This window comes from Hyperoodon ampullatus (genome assembly GCF_949752795.1).
Source record: "Hyperoodon ampullatus genome assembly, chromosome: 12".
Taxonomy (NCBI): Eukaryota; Metazoa; Chordata; class Mammalia; order Artiodactyla; family Ziphiidae; genus Hyperoodon; species Hyperoodon ampullatus.
The window spans coordinates 54,005,141-54,028,959 of record NC_136925.1 but is presented as its reverse complement, the minus strand read 5'-3'; the positions used below and the strand labels follow the sequence as shown (position 1 = coordinate 54,028,959).

General features: G+C 37.3%; 1 pseudogene across 1 annotated transcript; it reads right to left on the bottom strand.

Moving 5' to 3' along the window:
• Positions 1-5,433: 5,433 nt before the first annotated feature.
• LOC307061445 (transcription factor BTF3-like) lies at positions 5,434-5,960 on the bottom strand (annotated as a pseudogene). Its single transcript has one exon. The product of its transcript is annotated as a transcription factor BTF3-like (transcript).
• Between the last annotated feature and the right edge of the window lie 17,859 nt (positions 5,961-23,819).

The window sequence follows — 23,819 nt, the reverse complement described above, 5'->3', positions numbered from 1 at the left end:
ACATTTTTCTGTGCACATCTAGTATATAATCTAAAATTTCAAATCCAAACTGAAAGAGGAATTGAGTAAAGAATAAACTATCCTTCACCCTCAATCTTACTCCTCATTTTTGATAACCACTTATACAGGTTTATGTTTCTTTTGGTGGTTATATCCATAATGTTTATATTTATTCATTTATGTATCAATTTAAACTATATCTAACTGCTACCCCTACCATGAAGAATGAGTTTTGCTGACTTACTTACACTGCTTTCTCACTTCCCTATTCCCACAAGGATTTCACACCTTAAACTCTAAAGGCCTCTTTTTATTTATTAAGTTTTTAAAATTTGTTAATGTGTGTCTTCAAATAAAACACAACCTTCTATTTCTTTTTTTTTTTTTTTTTTTTTTTTGCGGTATGTGGGCCTCTCACTGTTGTGGCCTCTCCCGTTGCGGAGCACAGGCTCCGGACGCGCAGGCCCAACGGCCATGGCTCACGGGCCCAGCCGCTCTGCTGCACGTGGGAGTTTCCCAGACCGGGGCACAAACCTGTGTCCCCTGCATCGGCAGGCGGACTCTCAACCACTGCGCCACCAGGGAAGCCCCCTTGTATTTCTTGACTCATCCGTTTTAGGCATTGTCTCATACTTTGTAACATCCGATTTTATATCATTTGTCTTCTCTTCTTAGAACTAAAAGTAACTAACTCTGCTTTGTCTGTAGGTTAATCAAAAAACTCCAGCATTTACAATATTATAATTTAGATATAGTTCCCTGCAAAATCAAACAGTGACTGGACAGTGAGTGGAGATGGGGATTGCAGGGGCCATTAATTTTGTTCAGCTGGAAGGAGCACATAACTAACAAACAGGGAAGGGGGCAAGGCACATTGCTTATGTTTGTTTATTTTTATGATGCTATACTTTCTTTTTATCACTAAGGTCACTTAGCTTCTTAATCACATTTTATTACAGGAAATTATTTTTGGAGCCATCTTATTCCCTGTTCTAATTTGCACTCTAAACCTACTACATCACTGTCATCCTGGAATTATTTTTCCTTTTTTAAAATCTTCTGCTACCTATCCTAATATTTTTGATATCTTGTTCTGAAAAAAAATAATGTAGCAAATCATCTTCTCAATACTCTTAAGATTGCGATCTAGCATTTGAAATTTTCCTCCCTTGGACTGACTTGCAGAAGACATCTCATTTTCAAGAAAATCTCGGGGGACAATAATCTTACAAGTGGTGTCAGAGTAGATTTCTTTTCATGTAGAAATTGAAGTGAAAATTTGTAATCTCAAATAATAGGTAATATTGAGTAGTTGCAATTTTAGTATTTGGAAAGCATTAATATTTTATAAAGAATGACATTTTACTTATTACTAATGTTTATAATAACAAGATTATTAGTTCACTCAACAAATATTTATCAAGAACTCCGTATGTTCTTAGAAGTTTTCCATGTTCTGGGGATACAGCAATGAAGAGAGCTCCTCACAAATTTTATTCCAGCAGTGAGGGAGAGGCAAAAGATAAGAAATATATAAATAATTAAATACATTACTACGTACGTCAACTGTTGATTGATGCTAGGAAGGTGGGATAGAGAGTGCTGGGGAATGGAGGATGGGGATGGAGTTTTAGGGAGGCCATGCCTTGGGTGAGGGGGCTTGTTTTTTAACCTTGTATAGCCTCTTTTCTTCATTTTAATTTTTTAATTTCAAAATAATCACAAAATTACAGAAGGTACAATACAAAGCATATGTTTTTCTGAACCATTTGAGAGTGATCAAATCAAAATTGAGTGAGACTCAATTTTCTATCACTTCTGAATGCTGTAGTGTATGTTTCCTACAAAACAGGAATTCTACTACACAACCATAATATACAATAGATTAGGTATTCTGTTTCATGGATCTCATTTTCTTTTCCCTTTTTCTCACATTCCTTTGTTGTTTTGTTGGATAAAGGGAGAGTAAGTCTTCCAAAGAGGATGGTTGACAAGCGGTAAAATTTTCTAAGTCTTGCATATCTAAAAACGTCCTTAGTTTACTGGAACTCTTTTAATTGATAATTTGGCTGAGCATTTACTTCTAGATTACACATCACATTTTTCTCAGACCTCGGTCTTCAAGCATATATGTCTCTGATGAGAAGCTGGATTTCCATTTATTAGAGGCAGTAAGTGGAGGCTTTTGGGATCTTTCTACTTTTCCTGAATCTCTGTCTAGGTATGGTTTTTCTTCTTCATTCATGTCCTCCTCATTCTGTGTGCCCTTTCAAGCTGAGGATGCATGTGTTTATGTCTCAGAAATATATTTTCATCCATTATTTCTCCGATAATTTCCTTAAAATATTGCCTTTTCTTTCTGAAACTTTTTTTGAAAGACTGTAGTTCTCCTAGATAGATCCTTTAAGACTTTAAAGTTTTCTTCTATACATTCCTATTTTTCTTTTAGCCTAATTTCTAGATTTCCTCAGGTTTTTAATTCCAGCACTTCTTTTTAATTTTTCTTAATTTCAGACATATTTTTAAATTTCCAATATTTCTTTATTGTTCCTTAGTGTTTATGAAGATATATATGAAATTATATTCTGTGTCCTGAATAATCAGTTTCTTTCAAAGTTGATTCCTTGGTTCATATTGGCACTGTGCATATGTGTGTATGATTATTTTTCCTCTAATATGATATGTGTCCATTTAAACTCATGAACTGAGGACTACTTACTTGGTACACGTTGCTGACCTGGTTTCCCTCTGCCGGCATGTAGTTCTCTTCCCCACCAGGCCTCTCTTTAGTGAGAGGGATGGACTGTGAGCTCTGAGCCCACAGACAGCTTTCCTTTAAACTGTGTGAGCAGACAGCACGGAGCAAGCTAGGCCCACACTACCTGGGTTTTATTTTGGGAATCCCAAACCAATTCCTTTGGCAAGCAGTGCTTACGGAACAGGTGCTAACTTGTACAACCATTTAGAGTCAAACATCAACCTTGATATCGGAGCCATACCCCCTCGTGAAACTGGAGCTTTTATCTCTAGGTTGGAAGCATTTTGGAGGCACCACCATTAGGGAGTTTGGCTCCTGCCTCCACAGCAGCCTCTGGGTGTGCACATCTGGCTGTGCTTCTGCTCCTGTATTCCTTAATATATCACATATTTTCCATCTTCCAGAAATTCATCAAGGTTAATGGTTTACGTATGTCTCTGCCTCATTGGAGAACTGTTATAAATTTCTTACCCTTGGTACTTCTAAATTTTATTTCAATGGGATTTGTGGAAGAAGAGATATATGTATGTACGACCTGTCATCTTGAACCAGAACCCTCACTTCCTCAGTTTCAAAGTCCTCTCCCCCTAGCCTGCTCTCTGCCACTTCTCTGACATTTATTTGTCCCAGTTAGTTCTGCCTTCTTTTCTTTTATTCCTCCCTGAAGGTTGATGCTCCATCCTTGTCTATCTCCTCTTTTTCTTCTGTTTGTTTTCTGTGGATGATTTTCACTCACTCCCATGGATTTAACTATCACTTTAAGCCAATGAACCATTATACATGACAGCTCTTCTCTCTCTTCTGGACTCCAGTTTTGTGTTCTCTACTCACTACTGTCATTAATACCATTTTATTTTTTTTTCATCCAATCAGGAAATGGCATACAATCAATTCTATTTTAATTAATTAGTTAATTAATTAACTGGTGAATGCTTAAAGGATCTAGAACTGGTTTTAAGATAATCTTTCTACTACACCATAGTATTTCCCATTTACTTTTCACAACTTCAATAATTGATGACTTATTTGCTCATGGTGTGAGGTCAACCCTGGGGCTTATCTTTACAAAAATTTTTATATAACTTATTTTCCAGTAATACAATATTTTCAAACTTCACATATGTCTCCCTCTCAAAAATTGGTTCTTTGCTTGAGAGGAGCAAAGAACCACACCTGTTTTCAGTTTCCAGTTACAATACAGCATTGTAATTCTATTTCTAATTTCAGTTATTATAATCAAACTTCTGTTATATCAAGTTTTTGAAGCTAAACACTCAAAGCAGAAGTTTTCACTTACCTAATTGACTACCAATACAAGAGTAGATTCAATCCATCTGTCCCTAAGTGGATATGTGTATCTCTGCCAGTCTGCCCTTTGTTTGGGTTTAAATTACCCTTTTTAAGCCTGATTTCTCATGGAAGAAAAGCTAATAACATTTACTCTTCTAGTCTGAGCATTTCAACTATAATAACTTTTGATACTAGGCATAGATTCTATCCAATCTGTCAGGATGAGGAAAAGCTTCAAATTAGCTAAGATACCCCACAACTATAGATTCTTTAGGTGCTGAAAAACAAATAAACAACAAAAAAAGTTTTTTTGTCCACACTGACCCCTAATAAAGTGGTGTAGTGTAGACAGTGATAGCTCTTGTTCCAGCTCTAATCACTAATGGGTGCAGCCAAACCTGCCCCCACAATCAAGGGTTCCAAGAATGGTCACTCACATATTCTCCCAATTACATCATAAAACCTTTCTTACATTTGAGAAACTGTAGGCAGATGGAATTTTCACAGATTTGGAATCATATGTCAACCTTTCCCTGGATATTCTAAATAGAAAACACCTCATATGAATAATAGTAGTAATATTAATAAGAGCTAAAGTATTTTGAGGGCTAGGCACTACTCTAAGCTCGTTACGTAGACTATTCCATTTAATTTTTGCAATAACTTTTTGGGTAGTTCTTATTATTACTCCATAAAGAATTGAGGCTTAGAAAAGTTAAATGTCTTGCCCAAACAGTTTCCCCAGTTCATAAATGATAGAACAGCAACTTGAACACAGGCAGTCTGGCTGTAACAGAGCACAATTTTTTAACCACTAGGCAAGGATATCAAACAAATTTCATCTTGTATGTCAACTGTGATTGATAGTGACTACATGGAATAACTGTTGAAAAAACTTGGTCACCAGACTCCAGGTGACAGAGTGCCAAAATGAGCAATGATGTCAACTATAAGCACATTAAATTTGTGGACCTTTTTCTAGGTACTTGCCCTCCCGGGATATGTGAAAGGGAGAGAGAGAGAGAGGTTGACTGACTGATTATTGACCTGTGTATTTATAAACAAATCTCATAAAAAAGCATAATTCAGGTTAGAGAAAGTCACAGAATGTACCAAACCCTACCAGCAATTTGTCTTTCTCTATGTTAGCTTATAAGAAAAAACTACTAGTGATTTGAATATTTTCTTTTTTGGAAACTTTATTAACCTTTGTTTCAAACTTTATTCCCAGGCTTTGTCAGCTTAATTAGCTGCAAAGAATGACATTGTATTAAGCAAAAACTGAAAAGAGCTGCAGTATCCAGGGGCTTGGGCTTAAAAATATTAGAGATTTAGATTTTATCAGATCCATAAACAAAATTTTAAAAAGCAGTCATAATATAAAATAGCAGCTCCCAGTAACTTCTTCAAGATTTATCTTCTTCAGAAGTTGATTCAATTCAGTTTGCTTCATTCTTGGAAGTCTCATCAAAATTCTCCACAAGATCTGGAACTTCATCATCATCATCCTCTCCAGTAGCAAGTGGTGCTTTTCCATCCACAGATTGTTTGGGCAGAGCTTCAGCCAGTCTCCTTAAACTGGTCAGACTGTCTGTGCCAAGCTGGTTTAAGATGCTGGTAGCTGCTTTGTCTCAGCATGGCCTGTAATGGTGAAAGTGTTTGCTGCCAGAGATTCCTGAACTTTAGGGATGTTAAAGTGAATCACTGTTCCTTTGTTTGTGAACATATTCACCTCTTCAATACCAGAGATACTGTTCACCCCTAACTTCTTTAAAGAGAACTGACGTTTTCTATAGTCTTCTGTGGCTGTTCTATGAACCACCTTCTTTCTGCGAGCAGTTCCTTTCCCACCAATGCGCACTTGTGCCTGCATTTTGGCGAGTTTCTCTTGGTTCATGATAGCTTCTTTCATCTTGTTGGAGCAGAAATGGGGCCGCACAGGGGACTAGGGTTGGCGATCAGGGGGTCTCGGGCAGACCAGCTGAGATAAGGTGCACACACGCAGGGACGCAAGATGGAAGCTAGAGCGATATGAATTTTTGTTCTACTTTATTTTCCTTCTCCCACACACTTATGGAGTTTTTTGTTTTTGTCTTTTAATGAAAGAAGTAGCATAAGGGGGAAAGATAAGAGACAAGATGCTTAGAAAACCATCCCTTGGATGATTGAATCAACTGGTTCAATTCCAAGGAAATTTCCCAAAAAACAGAGAAGATTTTAATTTTCTTTTCACAAGGTTCAGATAGCGGTAACTTGTATAGACAATTAAGACCTAAATGTAGTGGGATAATACTTCTGTGGTATTCACCCATGTTCCTTTTTTCCTTCCAGAATTTCTTGCTTTCCTTTCCCCTAATTTGAGCAGATCGTCTGCTCCACGTTCCTTGACTTAGGGTTGATTTAAGGAAAGTTTTCCTAGTTGTTGTTAAAGAGATTTTTTTTTTTAAATTGAAGGTAATCTGACTTTTATCCAGACTAGAAAATCTTTTTTCCATCAGGGGAGATGGAGAAAGATGGAACGAAGGTCAAATGAGAGCAAAAACGTCCCTGGATCCCAGAGAAAGGATCTTGTACCCCACTTCTCAGCGGGAAAGCCCAAGGGAGAAAGATCTGAGTGTTTATGGAGCACTGAAACAAAAGGTACCTGGTTCTTAGGAAAAGCTTCCAGAAACAACAAACTGTCTATATTTGTTCTAAGAGTTGTTTATAGATACACGCGTCAATAATCAGTCTGTCGGTCTGTCTTTCTTTCTCTAGGTAGACAAGTACCTAGAAAGGGAAAGGCTCTGTGACACCTTCAGTTGAAGAGACCATGAACAGCCTCACAGAGATGGCTGAGAGAAGCAGAAAGATTCCTTGCTCCTATGAGTGATACAGAATCAGGAAAAAGAGCCCTCACAACCAAAGAAAGTATGCCTAGGGAGCTGAGGACATCTTGGCAGCAAACCAAGTGGAGTGATAACTTAGGACAAATTAGAAGAGTAGATATCTCATTTGCTATCTCCATGCAAATATGACAGAGAGACCACATGGATCCCCTCCCCCAATGTCTTTTATCCTCTCCAAATTCTTAGATATATTCTTAAATATATATCCTAAAGAAATGTGGAGGGGAAATCCCAAATTAATGGAAATATTCTACCCCACTATAAGAGAAAGAGAGTGCAACATAGAGAGTAAGCTGAATTATATAAAAAGTTTAAACATATATATGTATTTTTTAATAAATTTATTTATTTATTTATTTTTGGCTGCATTGGGTCTTCGTTGCTGCACGCGGGCTTTCTCTAGTTGTGGCGAGCAGGAGCTGCTCTTTGTTGCGGTGCGCAGGCTTCTCATTGTGGTGTCTTCTCTTGTTGCGGACCACAGGCTCTAGGCACGTGGGCTTCAGTAGTTGTGGCACACGGGCTCAGTAGTTGTGGCTCGCGGGCTCCAGAGCACAGGCTCAGTAGTTGTGGCACATGGGCTTAGTTGCTCCACGACATGTGGGATCTTCCTGGATCAGGGCTCAAATCTGTGTCCCCTGCATTGGCAGGAGGATTCTTAACCACTGTGCCACCAGGGAAGCCCTAAACTTATATTGTTACACTCAATTTTATAGTCAGAGATTCATCCTGACTACATCTATTTTTACAATCTAAGAAGTGATTAGGAAGAAGGGGTGTTCATAGTAATTAATGGTAAGATAATTTCTTACCTTATAGTGACTGAATACAAGTTAGATACAAAGAAGTAAAATTAAATTTATATATTAATCAAGTAATCTAATAAGGTAATAATAGATTACAAGAGTGTGAAATCATATTCATGATGAAGTGGAGCCCACATCACTCAAGGACATAAACATCAGACCAAACCAGGCAATGAAAGGTTTCAATGAGAATCCATCACAGAAGGGACTGTAGTTTGTTTAATCTTGCCTTTCTATACTATGTTCTATATCCTATACCATGTCAAATACTTAAGGGCTAATGCAAACATTTTCTAAACCTAAACTTCCAAACAAGAGAAAGTTTACTTCCCAACTATAACTGGGTAAGTCCATTTAAAGGAATTCTTACTCAGGTCACAAGTGTCTACTTAAGGAATCAAAGTAATAAATTATTGAATAAGACCCCTGTGGCATGTGCAAATACACATACTTCAGGTACCAACACACTCACACAGAATAATTTAACAAGCTCTGCCTACAGAGCCAAGGCAGAGAGAAGGGGGACTCAACTGTCAAGCATATTTTCGACCAACCAAATTCCTGCAGATGATTCCAAATAGTCAGGCCAAAGAAAACAGCTATCCTTGCCTAGCTGGAAGAGATTGCTTAGAGCCAGTAAAACTGCTAAGTACTACTTGGTTGCCAGGGGGAAAAAAAAGTGAATTTGTTAAGCTTTGAAAGCAGGGACTCAATTTTGTTTAAAATATCCACTCACCAAAAAGAGTCTTTAAAAAGCAACGTAGTATTCAGGCATTTTGACACTTGCGCTTTTTCTAAGGACACAGGAACATGTTACAGATAACCTAAGTTCTTAAGGATGCAAAATTTTGATAATGTACTCAACTACAGAGTAAAGAGCTTTGCTGAGACTCTGGCTTAGGTGAGCTCATCTCTAGATACAATCATGAGATAGAGTCTCCTCCTCAGTAAGCCATGACTCTTTCATCATAATGGGCATCTGGCTATCTTCTAATTGATTGTGTGAGGGTCTCTTGCTTCAAATGGCCCACCTAGGTATTCATACTATATGCAGTATTCATGTTCTGAAGCTGGATCAGGTGGAACGTGATATTAAAATATTTACAGTGGTACTTTAAATATTTAAAGTGGTACTTCTCAAACTTTCTTACTGAAATAATTTTAAGGACAAGGAAAGTAAGAACTCTATAGGCAGACCCAAGAGTTTTCATCCACATGTTGAATTTCTTTGAATCCATTTTTTGTTTTTGACAATTCATGTGGATATCTTGCTCTATTCCACATTTTTGTAATATACTTTAATGTAAATATAATAGAGGGTAAATTTTCTGTCTCAGAAAGATGTATTGTGTTGACCCTGTGATTTCAAGCATTCATCAATACAGCAAGACTACAAACTAGCTTGGAAAGCAAGGCTTTTGGGTCATTTTAAATTATTAGAGGTTTAATCACAGTCTTTGAAGAAAGCATGGATAAAATAGGTTGTCACTGTAATTGCTACTGATATGATTGAAAAAAATATATATTCATTTTTAAAGATTTAAATACTGATATTTACAGAATATTACATATTAATAAACATATCCCAGTTTCTTCAGTAGCACAAATGACTTGCAATTACTGGTTAAAATTTTTGAAAATACAAAGAACAAGGGTGATACAGACTATCCTTGTAAATCTGGTATCTTTTCAATTCCCTTTTAGAAGTACAAGCATTTATTCCATGATTCCTTATCCCTGGGGCCAGTTCTCAGTCAAGAGACAACCATCTTACTCAATAAAACAAATTCTAATGAGTTGTAACTGCTAATTGATTAATATATTTAAATTTAAAAATTGTAATTATTGTGTGATTCTGGTTTTAAAAGTCACTTAAATTATTAAATTAAATAAATATGAAAACAGTAAATAAAATCCCACCTTGCCATGGAAATTTTGTAGACATTTATCTTTCCAGGTAGATAAAGATCTAAAATTTCACATTCTGTTTCGAAAATTTTTTCAAATTGTGTGTTGAACTTTTATAACAAGGGCATCCCAGGGTCAATGTCTTAAGCCAAGGAATGTCTCTAATAGGGCAAGTCAGTAGATGAGAAATTTGGAGACAAACATGCCTTTTGGTCAACCTCAAATTAGGCAACCTGTCTCCCCATTAGAAATGTAGATAGGACTGTATATGGGAGAAGAGGTTCACTGGAAAATAAGATGACAGTGATAAATTCAGAAAAGTTAGTATCTTCAGAGTAAACACATACAACAATGATAATATAAGAATTAAAGTAAAAATGACAATGAAGGAAAAGTAATTATCTTAGTTTGTTCTATAATATCTCTACCTTTCAATACCATATGGAAGGTTTTATTATCATCCCTATGGCTCAGTCTACATCATGGCTCTGTGGTCCATAGGTACTTTTTCCTTTGTGGTACTCTTCCTTTTTAAGAGAACATTAAAAATTATATTTTATGACTGCAGTGGAATAAAGGAAAATATAATACAGGCTGGATTCCATTATTATATATCCATTATTATCATATTCATTTTTTCTCCTGATTTTAAGAGAAATTAAAATTAAAATCTTTTTGTGGACCCCTAAAAGTATTGTAGGCATGAGGTACTACCATGCCTACTGGCTAATATATGTCAACCCTGCCTATGGCAGATAATGCGAGTTAATCCACAAAAGCTATTCACCTCTTCTTCTAGAATAATGAAACCCCCAGTTTTTAGCCAGGCACATGGCCATCCAAGATAAAGTCTACAGTTCCCAGCCTCCCTTGCAGCTATGTGAAGCCAGATATCAAGTTTCATCAATGGAACATGAGCAATGGTCACAACTTCCAGGTCGTGTTCTTTTTCCCTGCATCTGGAATTCAGTAGTGGTAAGAGTGAGTCATTCAGGGGACTTCCCTGGTGATCCAGTGGTTAAGACTTCACCTTCCAATACAGGTGGTGTGGGTTCAATCCCTGGTCAGGGCACTAAGATCCCACATGCCTCGTGGCCAATAAACCAAAACATAAAACAGAAGCAATACTATAACAAATTCAATAAAGATTTAAAAAATGGTCCACATCAAAAAAAAGAAAAAAAAATCTTTAAAAAAAAGAGTGAGTCATTCAGGCTATGGAAATGGGGACAACACTCTAGGGACACTGGAACAATCAGACAGCAAGAACCTGGGTCTCTGATGTCTCATGGAGCCTTGATGACTTCCCAGAGCAGTCACAATACCAGCCCAGATTTTATATGAATGAGAAATAAATTTCTATTCAGTTCTATTCAGTTTAAGTCTGAATAGACTTTGGGGACTTGGTTACATGCAGCCAAACCTATATTCAAATAGAATCACCTTTCACACTGAGGAAACTGAGGCACAGATGTGATTTTTCTCAATGTGATTTAGTACAAACTAAAACATAGCAAAGGTCAATCCTGACCTATCCATATTCAAAACCTATGCTTTATTCACTGCCTTCCCATATTGTCTTCTCCCTTCAGAGAAACAAAAAGCATGGAGAACAAAGCAACTATGAGAGGAAGAAGAAGATCATAAACTTTATGAAGCAATAAGTGTCATCAAAAGAGAATCCAAAAAAAGACAAATAGAAAGAAAAAAAATGAAACAAATTCAATGTAAATCTTTGCCAGAACCACATGACGTGGCAATTTGCATTATGACTACTTACAGGAAGTATTAGAAACTTTCTAAGAAAGGAACAGTTCACATAAATGATGGATTCAGTACATTTTGCTTAATTGTCAGTTTTGACGATAAGTATATATATTTTTGCTCTTATGATTTCTGATTTTAACTGACACAAAGCATGACACTGAGGTTAGAGTCCACAAAACGTACCTGGAAAAAGCATCTTAGTAAGAAATATTTCCAGAGATTGGTTCCAGATGGCGGAGTAGAAGGATGTGTGTTCACTCCCTCTTGTGAGAGCACCAGAATCACAACTAATGGCTGAACAATCATTGACAGGAAGACACCAGAACTCACCAAAAAAGATACCCCACATCCAAAGACAGGAAAAGCCACAATGAGACAGTAGGAGGGGCGCAATCACAATAAAATCAAATCCCATAACTGCCGGGTGGGTGACTCACAAACTGGAGAACAATTATACCATAGAAGTCCACCCACTGGAGTGAAGGTTCTGAGCCCCACATCAGGCTTCTAAACCTGGGGATCCGGCAACGGGAGGAGGAATTCCCAGAGAATCAGACTTTGAAGTGTGGTGGGATTTAATTGCAGGACTTTGACAGGACTGGGGGAAACAGAGACTCTACTCTTGGAGGGCACACACAAAATAGTGTGTGCATCGGGACCCAGGGGGAAGGAGCAGTGACCCTACAGGAGACTGAATCAGACCTACCTGCTAGTGTTGGAGGGTCTCCTGCAGAGGCGGGGGCTGGCTGTGGCTCACCACAGGGACAAGGACAGTGGCAGCAGAAATTCTGGGAAGTACTCCTTGGTGTGAGCCCTCCCCGAGTCCACCGTTAGCCCCACCAAAGAGCCAGGTAGGCTCGAGTGCTGGGTCGCCTCAGGCCAACAACAAGGAGGGAACCCAGCCCCATCCATCAGGAGACAAGCAGATTAAAGTTTTACTGAGCTCTGCCCACCAGAGCAACAGCCAGCTCTACCCACCACCAGTCCCTCCCATCAGGAAGCTTGCACAAGCCTCTTAGATAGCTCCATCCACCAGAGGGCAGACAGCAGAAGCAAGAGCAACAACAATCCTGCAGCCTGTGGAAAGAAAACCACATTCACAGAAAAACAGACAAAAGGAACAGGCAGAGGACTATGTATCAGATGAAGGAACAAGATAAAAGCTCAGAAAAACAACTAAATGACGTGGAGATAGGCAACCTTCCAGAAAAAGAATTCAGAATAATGATAGTGAAGATGATCCAGGACATTGGAAAAAGAATGGAGGCAAAGATAGAGAAGATGCAAGAAATGTTTAACAAAGACCTAGAAGAATTAAAGAACAAGCACCTAGAAGAATTAAAGAACAAACAGAGATGACCAATACAATAACTGAAATGAAAAATACACTAGAAGGAATCAGTAGCAGAATAATTGAGGCAGAAGAATGGATAAGTGACCTGGAAGACAGAATGGTGGAATTCACTGCTGCAGAACAGAATAAAGGAAAAAGAATGAAAAGAAATGAAGACAGCCTAAGAGACATCTGGGACAACATTAAATGTACCAACATTCTTATTATAGGAGTCCCAGAAGGAGAAGAGAGAGAGAAAGGGCCCAAGAAAATATTTGAAGAGATTATAGTTGAAAACTTCCCTAATATGGGAAAGGAAATAGCCATCCAAGTCCAGGAAGCACAGAGAGTCCCAGGCAGGATAAACCCAAGGAGAAACACACCAAGACACATGGTAATAAAATCGACAAAAATTAAAGACAAAGAAAAATCATTAAAAGCAACAGGGGAAAAATAACAAATAAATACAAGGGAACTCCCATAAGGTTAACAGCTGATTTCTGAGCAAAAACCCTATAAGTCAGAAGTGAGTGGCACAATATATTTAAAGTGATGAAAGGGAAAAACCTACAACCAAGATTACTCTACCCAGCAAGGATATCATTCAGATTTGACAGAGAAATCAAAACTTTTACAGACAAACAAAAGCTAAGAGAATTCAGCACCACCAAACCAGCTATACAACAAATGCTAAAGGAACTTCTCTAAGTAGGAAACACAAGAGAAGAAAAGCACTGACAAAAACAAACCCAAAACAATGAAGAAAATGGTGACAGGAACACACATATGGATAATTACCTTAAATAGGAGTGGACTAAATGCTCCAACCAAAAGACACAGGCTCGCTGAAAGGATACAAAAAAAAGACCCATATATATGGTGTCTACAAGAGACCCACTTCAGACCTAGGGACAAATACAGACTGAAAGGAGGGGATGGAAAAAGATATTCTATGAAAATGGAAATCAAAAGAAAGCTGGAGTAGCAATACAAATATCAGATAAAATTGACTTTAAACTAAAGAATGTTACAAGAGACAAGGAAGGCCACTACATAATGATCAAGAGATCAATCCAAGAAGAAGATATAACAATTATAAATATATATACACCCAACATAGGAGCACCTCAATACATAAGGCAAATGCTAACAGCTATAAAAGAGGAAATTGACAGTAATACAGTAATAGTGGGGGGCTTTAACACCTCATCTATGCCAATGGATAGATCATCCAGACAGAAAATTAATAGGGAAACACAAGCTTTAAATGACACAATAGACCAGACAAATTTAATTGATATTTATAGGACATTCCATCCAAAAATAGCAGACTACACTTTCTTCTCAAGTGCTCATGGAACATTCTACAGGATAGATCCCACCTGGGGTCACAAATCAAGCCTTGGTAAATTTAAGAAAATTGAAATCATACCAAGCATCTTTTTCTATCACAACGCTATAAGATTAGAAATGAATTACAAGGAAAAAAACATAAAAGAACACAAACACATGGAGGCTAAACAATATATTACTAAATAACCAAGAAATCACTGAAGAAATCAAAGAGGAAATCAAAAAATCCCTAGAGACAAATAACAACAAAAACACGATGATCCAAAACCTATGGGATGTAGCAAAAGCAATTCTAAGAGCGAAGTTGATAGCAATATAATCCTGCTTCAAGAAACAAGAAAAATTTCAAATAAATAATCTAACCTTACACCTAAAGGAACTAGGGAAAGAAGAACAAACAAAACCCAAAGTTAGTAGAAGGAAAGAAACCATAAATATCAGAGCAGAAATAAATGAAATAGAAACAAGGAAAACAACAGCAAAGATCAATAAAACTAAAAGCTGGTTCTTTGAGAAGATAAACAAAGTTGATAAACCTTTAGACAGACTCATCAAGAAAAAGAGGGAGAGGACTCAAATCAATAAAATCAGAAATGAAAAAGGAGAAGTCACACGGACACTGCAGAAATACAAAGCATCCTAAGAGACTACTATAAGCAACTCTATGCCAATAAAATAGACAACCTGGAAGAAATGGACAATTTCTTAGAAAGGTATAACCTTCCAAGACTGAACCAGGAAGAAATAGAAAATATGAACAGACCAATCACAAGTAATGAAATTTAAACTGTGATTAAAAATCTTCCAACAGGGCTTCCCTGGTGGTGCAGTGGTTGAGAGTCCGCCTGCTGATGCAGGGGACGCGGGTTCATGCCCCGGTCTTGGAAGATCCCACATGCCGCAGAGCAGCTGGGCCAGTGAGCCATGGCAGCTGAGCCTGCACGTCTGGAGCCTGTGTTCTGCAAAGGGAGAGGTCACAGCAGTGAGAGGTCCATGCACCGCAAAAAAAAAAAAAAAAAAATCTTCCAACAAACAAAAGTCCAGGACCAGATGGCTTCACAGGTGAATTCTATCAAGCATTTAGAGAAGACTTATCACCCATCCTTCTCAAACTCTTCCAAAAAATTGCAGAGGAAGGAACACTCCCAAACTCATTCTATGAGGCTACCATCACCCTGATCACCCTGATACCAAAACCAGACAAAGATACTAGAAAAAAAGAAAATTACAGACCAATATTACTGATGAATATAGATGCAAGAGTTCTCAAGAAAATATTAGCAAACAGAATCCAACAACACATTAAAAGGATCATACACCATGTTTAAGTGGAATTTATCCCTGAGATGCAAGGATTCTTCAATATATGCAAATCCATCAATGTGATACACCATGTGAACTAACTGAAGAATAAAAACCATATGATCATCTCAATAGATGCAGAAAAAGCTTTTGACAAAATTCAACACCCACTTATAATAAAAACTCTCCAGAAAGTGGGCATAGAGGGACCCTACCTCAACATAATAAAGACCATATATGACAAATCCACAGAAAACATCATTCTCAATGGTGAAAAACTGAAATCATTTCTCTAAAATCAGGAACAAGACAAGGGTGTCCACTCTCACTATTATTCAACGTAGTCTTGGAAGTCCTAGCCATGGCAATCAGAGAAGGAAAAGAAATAAAAGGAATACAAATTGGAAAAAAAGAAGTAAAACTGTCACTGTGCAGATGACATAATACTATACATAAAGAATCCTAAAGATGCCACCAGAAAACTACTAGAGCTAATCAATGAATCTGGTAAATTTGCAGGATACAAAATTAATGCACAGAAATCTCTGGCATTCTTATACACTCACAATGAAAGATCAGAAAGAGAAATTAAGGAAATAATCCCTTTCACCATTGCAACAAAAAGAATAAAATACCTAGGAATAAACATACCTAAGGAGGTAAAAGACCTGTATGCAGAAAACTGTAAGACACTGCTGAAAGAAATCAAAGATGACACAAACGGACAGAGAGATATACCATGTTCTTGGATTGGAAGAATCAATATTGTGAAAATGACTATACTACCCAAAGCAATCTACAGATTCAATGCAATCCCTATCAAATTACCAATGGCATTTTTTACAGAAGTAGAAGAAATCTTAAAATTTGTAGGGAGACACAAAAGACCTCGAATAGCCAAAGCAATCTTGAGGGGAAAAAAACAGAGCTAGAGGAATCAGACTCCCTGACTTCACACTATATTACAAAGCTACAGTAATCAAGACAATATGGTACTGGCACAAAAACAGAAATATAGATCAATGGAACAGGATAGAGCGCACTCAGAGATAAACCCACGCACCTATGGTCAACTAATCTATGAAAAAGGAGGAAAGGATATACAATGGAGAAAAGGCAGTCTCTTCAATAAGCGGTGCTGGCAAAACTGGACAGCTACATGTAAAAGAATGGAATTAGAACACTCCCTAATACCATACATAAAAATAAACTCCAAATGGATTAGAGACCTAAATGTAAGACCGGACACTATAAAACTCTTAGAGGAAACCATAGGAAGAACAGCCTTCGACATAAATCACAGCAAGATCCTTTTTGACCTACCTCCTAGAGTAATGGAAATAAAAACAAAAATAAACAAATGGGACCTGATGAAACTTAAAAGCTTTTGCACAGCAAAGGAAACTATAAACAAGACAAAAAGACAACACTCAGAATGGGAGATAATATTTGCAAATGAATCAACGGACATAGAATTAATCTCCAAAATATACAAGCAGCTCATGCAGCTCAATATTAAAAAAACAAGCAACCCAATCAAAAAATGGGCAGTAGACCTAGATAGACATCTCTCCAAAGAAGAGAAACAGATGGCCAAGAGGCATGTGAGAAGCTGCTCAACATCACTAATTATTAGAGAAATGCAAATCAAAACTACAATGAGGTATCACTTCACACCAGTTAGAATGGGCATCATCAGAAAATGTACAAACAACAAATGCTGGAGAGGGTGTGGAGAAAAGGGAACACTCTTGCACTGTTGATGGGAATGTAAATTGATACAGCCACTATAGAGAACAGTACGGAGGTTCCTTAAAAAACTAAAAGTAGAATTACCCTATGACCCAGCAATCCCACTCCTGGGCATATACCCAGAGAAAACCATAATTCAAAAGGACACATGCACCCTAATGTTCATTGCACCACTATTTACAATAGCCAGGACATGGAAGCAACCTAAATGCCCATTGACAGATGAATGGATAAAGAAGATGTGGTACATATATACAATGGAATATTACTGAGCCATAAAAAGAAAGAAATTGGGTCATTTGTAGAGACTTGGATGGACCTAGAGACTGTCATACAGAGTGAAGTACACCAGAAAGAGAAAAACAAATATCGTATATTAACGCATATATGTGGAATCTAGGAAAATGGTACAGATGAACCGGTTTTCAAGGCAGGAATAGAGACACAGATGTAGTGAATAAATATATGGACACCAAGGGGGAAAGTTGGGGGGGGTGTTGGTGGTGGGATGAATTGGGAGATTGGGATGGACATATACACATTAATATGTATAGACTAGATAACTAATAAGAACCTGCTGTATAAAAATAAATAAAATTAAATTAAAAAAGATTTTCCAAATACAGATTCAGTTGTTTCCTTCTAACCCTCAGGATATAGGTTCATCCCTCCTGAGTACATTTTTGCCTTATCAGTGTGTTCATCAGGGTAAACAGGATCCCTGCCCAAACAACTACTTCTGTTCTTTGAATACATGAAACAGTCTAGTTACTAACTGAATTTCACTTTTTAAAAAGTAAGATCTTTCATATATACACCTGAGTCTTGGGTCTTTTCGTTCAAAGCATCCAGAAAGAAAACAAAGTTTTCTACTATTGTATAAAAGCCATATTCTATTTAAAAGGGAGTCTTTCAATGAGTCTGAAATGGGCACGGGGGTTCTTCCATTCCTTGTTCATTAGTGTAAACAAAATGAAAGAACACAGATGTCACTTGCTCCCTGGGGAATCTCTTACTTTATTTAGGCAAGTCCAGATCACCTTAGAAGTCTTGTAAAAACTGAGTTTCTCCCTCACATATATATACTTGGAATATGCAGCATTCAGCTGTATTTACTATATTTCCAATAATGAATATTTTCAAACCTCCAACTTTTTTTTCATTTTAGATATAGCAATAGGAGTATCACCAGAAGACTTACATTGTGATTATATATTTTTATCTCCTAAGATCAAAGCTGATCCCCAAAGAGAGAAAACCTCTAACCGAAGTCTATCATTGCCCATCCTGTCACAAAGACTGTCTGGTGGCCAGAGCCAGAGCTTGGTAAAGGAATGAGAGGCAAAGATACTCTTCTCTCCAGGAGTAGCCTCCAATGTGGCATTAAGGAAGATAATTTGTTATAGTGTGGGGAAAAATATTAGAACTTTATCTTTTATCTAAGCAATAAGGAAGTAACTACACTTTATTACATGGATCAACAACATTCCCCTTATTCAGTCAGTATGCAGAGACTTCTGCCACATGTAATGAGCAAGATATCTAGAAATACAAAAGGGACTAGTTGCAAACATCAGGGGTGACAGCAATGTACTGCCTCATGTGCTTGTTTCCAGTGTATTCTATTATGTTATAATTTTCGTGGATCCAGTTAAATGAATTTAAAAATTATTGGGTTTTGAATGAATCTATCCTCACAAAATGTCAAGTAGATTAAAAAGTTTCAGCAAATAACCCATGGATTGAAAAATGCTAGTAATTTAAATACAAGCAAACCACCAGAAAATGGCAAAATCAATATTTCAGCTCCTAGTATTATTTTTTAATCAGCCACATTATATATTTTTTAAAAATCATCTAGTCCTGTGTAAAAAGATCTGTTTGAAAACTTCAAAATTATCAAGAACGCTATTTGAAGGGCTTCCCTGGTGGCGCAGTGGTTGAGAGTCCGCCTGCCAATGCAGGGGACACAGGTTCGTGCCCCAAGAACGCTATTTGAAATACGGGTTTTCTTTCATTATTTTTAACAATGAACAGCCATAATTTTCATCACACAATGAGCCACAATGAGTCTCATGTTAAGGCACATTGTACTTTAAGATATTAACTCATGATGTAAGCATGTAAAATATAGCATAATCATTTTTTTCAGCAATGTTCAAAGCCATGCTATCCTCAAGCCACCAGTTTATAACATTTTACTAAACTTAATGATCAGTATTTAGGAGCCACTTCTGTGATTCATTAGTTAATAGTGAAAGCCATATACAATTGGGGAAACACTTTGTCTTCCTAATAAAAATGTATGATACAATTTATAGAAATCAATATACTGAACAAGCTACAAAGCACTCCTTTATCAACAAATAGATTTGGAAGGTGCATAGAAAGCATTGTTAAAGATATGGCCAATCAACCATCAGATCACGTTATGAAGTATAAGAGGTTTGCTATGAGTTGGATGAGCAGAGTAATATTCCCTCATGCACAGCTTATATTATCTGTCAGATTTTGTTTAAATGAAATACACAAAGAACTACTTCTTTTTATAAGCTATCAAAGGAAAGATGAAACAGAGAAGGTAGATTCTCAATAGTACAAAAATTCTTTAATAAAACAATGCTTTATACAACTGTATAATATAGTCATTGCCATTGCTGAAGTCACTGCCTCTACTAGAATATAAGACTTCAAGGTTAAGCTTACAGAGATAGCCCTGTACAAGGGACTGCTTCCTGCCTCATTCATAAGCCAAGTGTGGTAGCAAAGAAATGAAAGCCAGAGATGCCCTTCAAGACATAGGATGTCAAAAGTATGATAAGTTCTGTAGAAATAAGCCTTTTTAAAATAATGGAATTTTTAGAATATACTGCATGAGGTAGGAAAAATCAAGAAAGTCTTTGGCTCTCAAAGTTTTGCTTGTTAGCTCACGGCAACGTTCTTAAAAGAACTGTCGAACTTAAAGACAGAATATATTTCTTTAAATGTGTAAAATTTGCCAAACTTTTTACTGTGATTACAATGACTGCCCATAGTGTCCTCCCAAGAGGATTTTTTAAAAATATAAACACATATAGTCTGTCTGTTGGATTTGAAGTTGGATGAGTGATTACTTTTCAAAAGCAAATCTTACAATGGAGACAGCATTTTGAAAAAGGTATTTGGAAATATTTTTACTCTTATAGAATTATATTACTAAAAAAAAAAGTGTCATCTATTTTGAAAATGTCCCTATATCTTTTCTTTACATGTTGATTGGGCTGGAAAATGTCCAATACATTTAAAGTTCTTTCAAACAAAGACTTCTCAGTAAGTTTTGAACTCCTGTCAAAAATGTTAAAATATAACATTTTTTATTAGTTTACAAGAACTTATTAATGTCCGAGAATACAGAAATACAGTATACCAAATTTCATTAAAAGATTATATAATTGGAGAATGCTATTTAAAACATGAGTATCTTGATTTAGAAACACAGCCCAGATGTGCTACATTGGAGCCACATAGCTTCATGAAGTATCTATTTCTTACTATAACAGCCATTAAATCTGCCAGAAGATGCAGTAGGCATTAAAAGTACCAGAAGTGGGCTTCCCTGGTGGCACAGTGGTTGAGAGTCCTGCCTGCCGATGCAGGGGACACAGGTTCGTGCCCTGGTCCGGGAGGATCCCACATGCCGCGGAGCGGCTGGGCCCATGAGCCATGGCCGCTGAGCCTGCGCGTCCGGAGCCTGTGCTCCGCAAGGGGAGAGGCCACAACAGCGAGAGGACCGCGTACCGCCAAAAAAAAAAAAAAAAAAAAAAGTACCAGAAGTAACTTGAACTTAGAAGCCGACCATGGAAGAATCACTGCGTTGCAAAGGGTTAAACCAAGATTTTCAGTGTTAATGAGAAAGAAGTTGATAGTAGCTACAGGAAACCTAAACCTGTATAGTCCTTTTAACTGTCATGCCCAAATGCTTGTGAAACTCTGAGGGCTTGCTTTAGTTTATTGGAAATCATTAAAATGGTGCACTCTCCCCAGCTGATATTAATAAGGCCACACCATTCTTGCTGCCTGCAATGCCTCTGTGTAATTCTCTGCTGCCCCCAATTATCTGTGGGCGATCTGCAGGCCTGTGGAGGGGGTTCCACATGGGCAGGCGCTTAATGAACAGACTGGCTTATAAACACAGGCTAATCTCTCCCACATGAGCACCTGAGGAGGATCACAAGTGACAGCTGTTTAAATTTTCAGGGAAATTAATGACCCCTAAAGAGGCAGCGCTTATCAGGCTTGGAGTAGGTTTGATAGAGGAGAGTCACCATGGGGCAAAATGTTTATAATCGTCCATAAGTGCCTCATTCTATGGCTTCATCTTGGGAACTTTTATTGACACGCTCTTTTCTATTAATGCTTGTGTTGGCAGAGCATCTTGGTTCAATCTGTTCCTGATATCGGGCTCCTACAGCCGCTAATGAGCATCTCCCCATCCTCAGATCACAAGCCATTTAAAATGATCAGGACTGTGGTTGGCATCCTGACCACTTAGGGAAAATCCCATCAGACACATACATTTTTTCGGTCCACAAGGCTTTTGTAATGCATCAGCTCAGCCCCAGAGCTGGGCCTCGCAGAGGGAATGGGGAATAGACTGGCCACACTGTCTGGGGAATAGGGCAGACACAGGTAATTAAGTGCAGATTGGCCAAAGGGCCAGAAGTGACTTAAAAAACAGATCTAGATGGAAACAGCACATCGCAAAACTCAGCGCCCTCTTCTCCTACTCATACACATATACCCCACCCCCTGCTCTGGTGTTTTATGGCTTTTATGTATCTTTACAACAGAACACACTACATTGTTCTCAGTTGTTTTTACATGCCACAGACCCCAGGATCACTTAACAGGAAGTAGTCTCATCTCCAAGGGGGGTGGGGGTTGCAGAGCCTAGTGTCATGTGAAAGGAGATATAATAGAGAGGCAGACAGACAGATAGAGACAGAGACAAATAGAGATGAGAAACAGATACGCTGGCCTGTGAACAGTGTTAAAGTGGGAAGCCTTAGCTAAACTAAAATAGAGGAGGGGCTCGCAGTGTCAGGTAACAAAACAGAAGCACACTGTAAATATCTTCTGGGGAGTTAATTTCAGAAGGAAGAAGGGAATTTTATTAATATTAAGAGAAGGTGAGATTAAACTTCTCTTCAAAACACACCATCGGATTTTTATGCAATTTTCTCAAATGGTTAAATAGCCAAATGTTCTACAGAGGTATGTAAGTATGCTCAAAATCAGGCTCCATGGTAGAGAGGAAGGATCATTCTGCTTGGATAAGATGCTCATATATCTCTCTGGCTCATTTCAGTGGGAGTCTCCTATGTTTAGCTGAGATTTAAACTGGTCCTGGCACCTAGAATTCTGGAGTACCAGGTACTGACAATGTCACTCAGAAAAGACAACCTGATCTCTCAGATATATTCCTCTCCCCATGGAGAAGAAAAATGGCACATTTGCCTGCTTTTTCTATGAAGGAAACACTGAGGCCTGGACTATAAGCCTTTATTGCCGAGCTATTTTAGTCCTTTGTGAGGTTTTGCTAGTTATTTTAGCATTTACCTAAGGATAAATATTTTAAAATAAATAAATAGTCTTACAATTTGGTCCATTAAAAATGTACCTGTGTAAATTAGGAATGCAGACTAAAAAAAAGTATGCTAGCAACAAATGAACACATGTATGCAAACAACTTCTTCAGTATTACCATGTTTTATTGAGCTTTAGTCTTTTTCTATTCCTAGTGAAAATACGTCCCAGATATGTTATTCAATTACTATAATATTTGTATTCCTATAACAGGCAGCAAACTTCATTTGATAAACATTTACATGTAGAAATAATCATAATTCATCTCTCTTTGTTATCAAGGGAAGAAAAGTAAGAAAAATTACTCTAATGTGAGCACAGAAGATATTGTTAGCAGGTAATATGACCGTTTCAGCAAAATACTAATGTTTACCAAATGTTCATTGAATACATAACAAACCATATCCTTAAATAATTGAGATCAGAGTTAGTAAGGTTTATATATTTCTTTGCTTGAAATTCTGTATTTTGAAAAAAGTATTTTCTGTATTGACAAAATAAATCCTAATAAGTCATGAGTCAAAATCACAAATTTATTTTACATAATATTCAAAAGCTAGTACATCACTAATAAAAACACACTCAAGCCTCCCCCTCTTATTCCTCTTATCCCATAGTTAAAAAAACCCAAAAACCAAAACTAACTTTTTTGCTTTACTCTATTATGTAAAATACTAGTTTTGGATTTTATTTTCATAAAAGCCCAAATGAACTTAGAGATTCAGAGATAATTATTCATCATCTTCTCAAACTCATTTAATAGTCCAAAGTAACATTACCCAAGGAAATGTTTTTCTGATTGAGAAAATAGAAAGCATAACAGACTTTTGCAAACCAAAGGTAAAAACAACCAGAAAAAGACTTTAATAAGATCAGCTTTGTTTAAAGTTTCTGTTTCAGGATAACATTTGGCTACATAGACTTGACAAAATCATTCTTTATCTACAGTGTTTTTATGTAAGGGTGGTAGAAGTGGACTCTTTCAAAAGAACAGAGGAAAAAAAAAAAGACTGCTGGCATATCAGCTTCTGGCCAGGGTA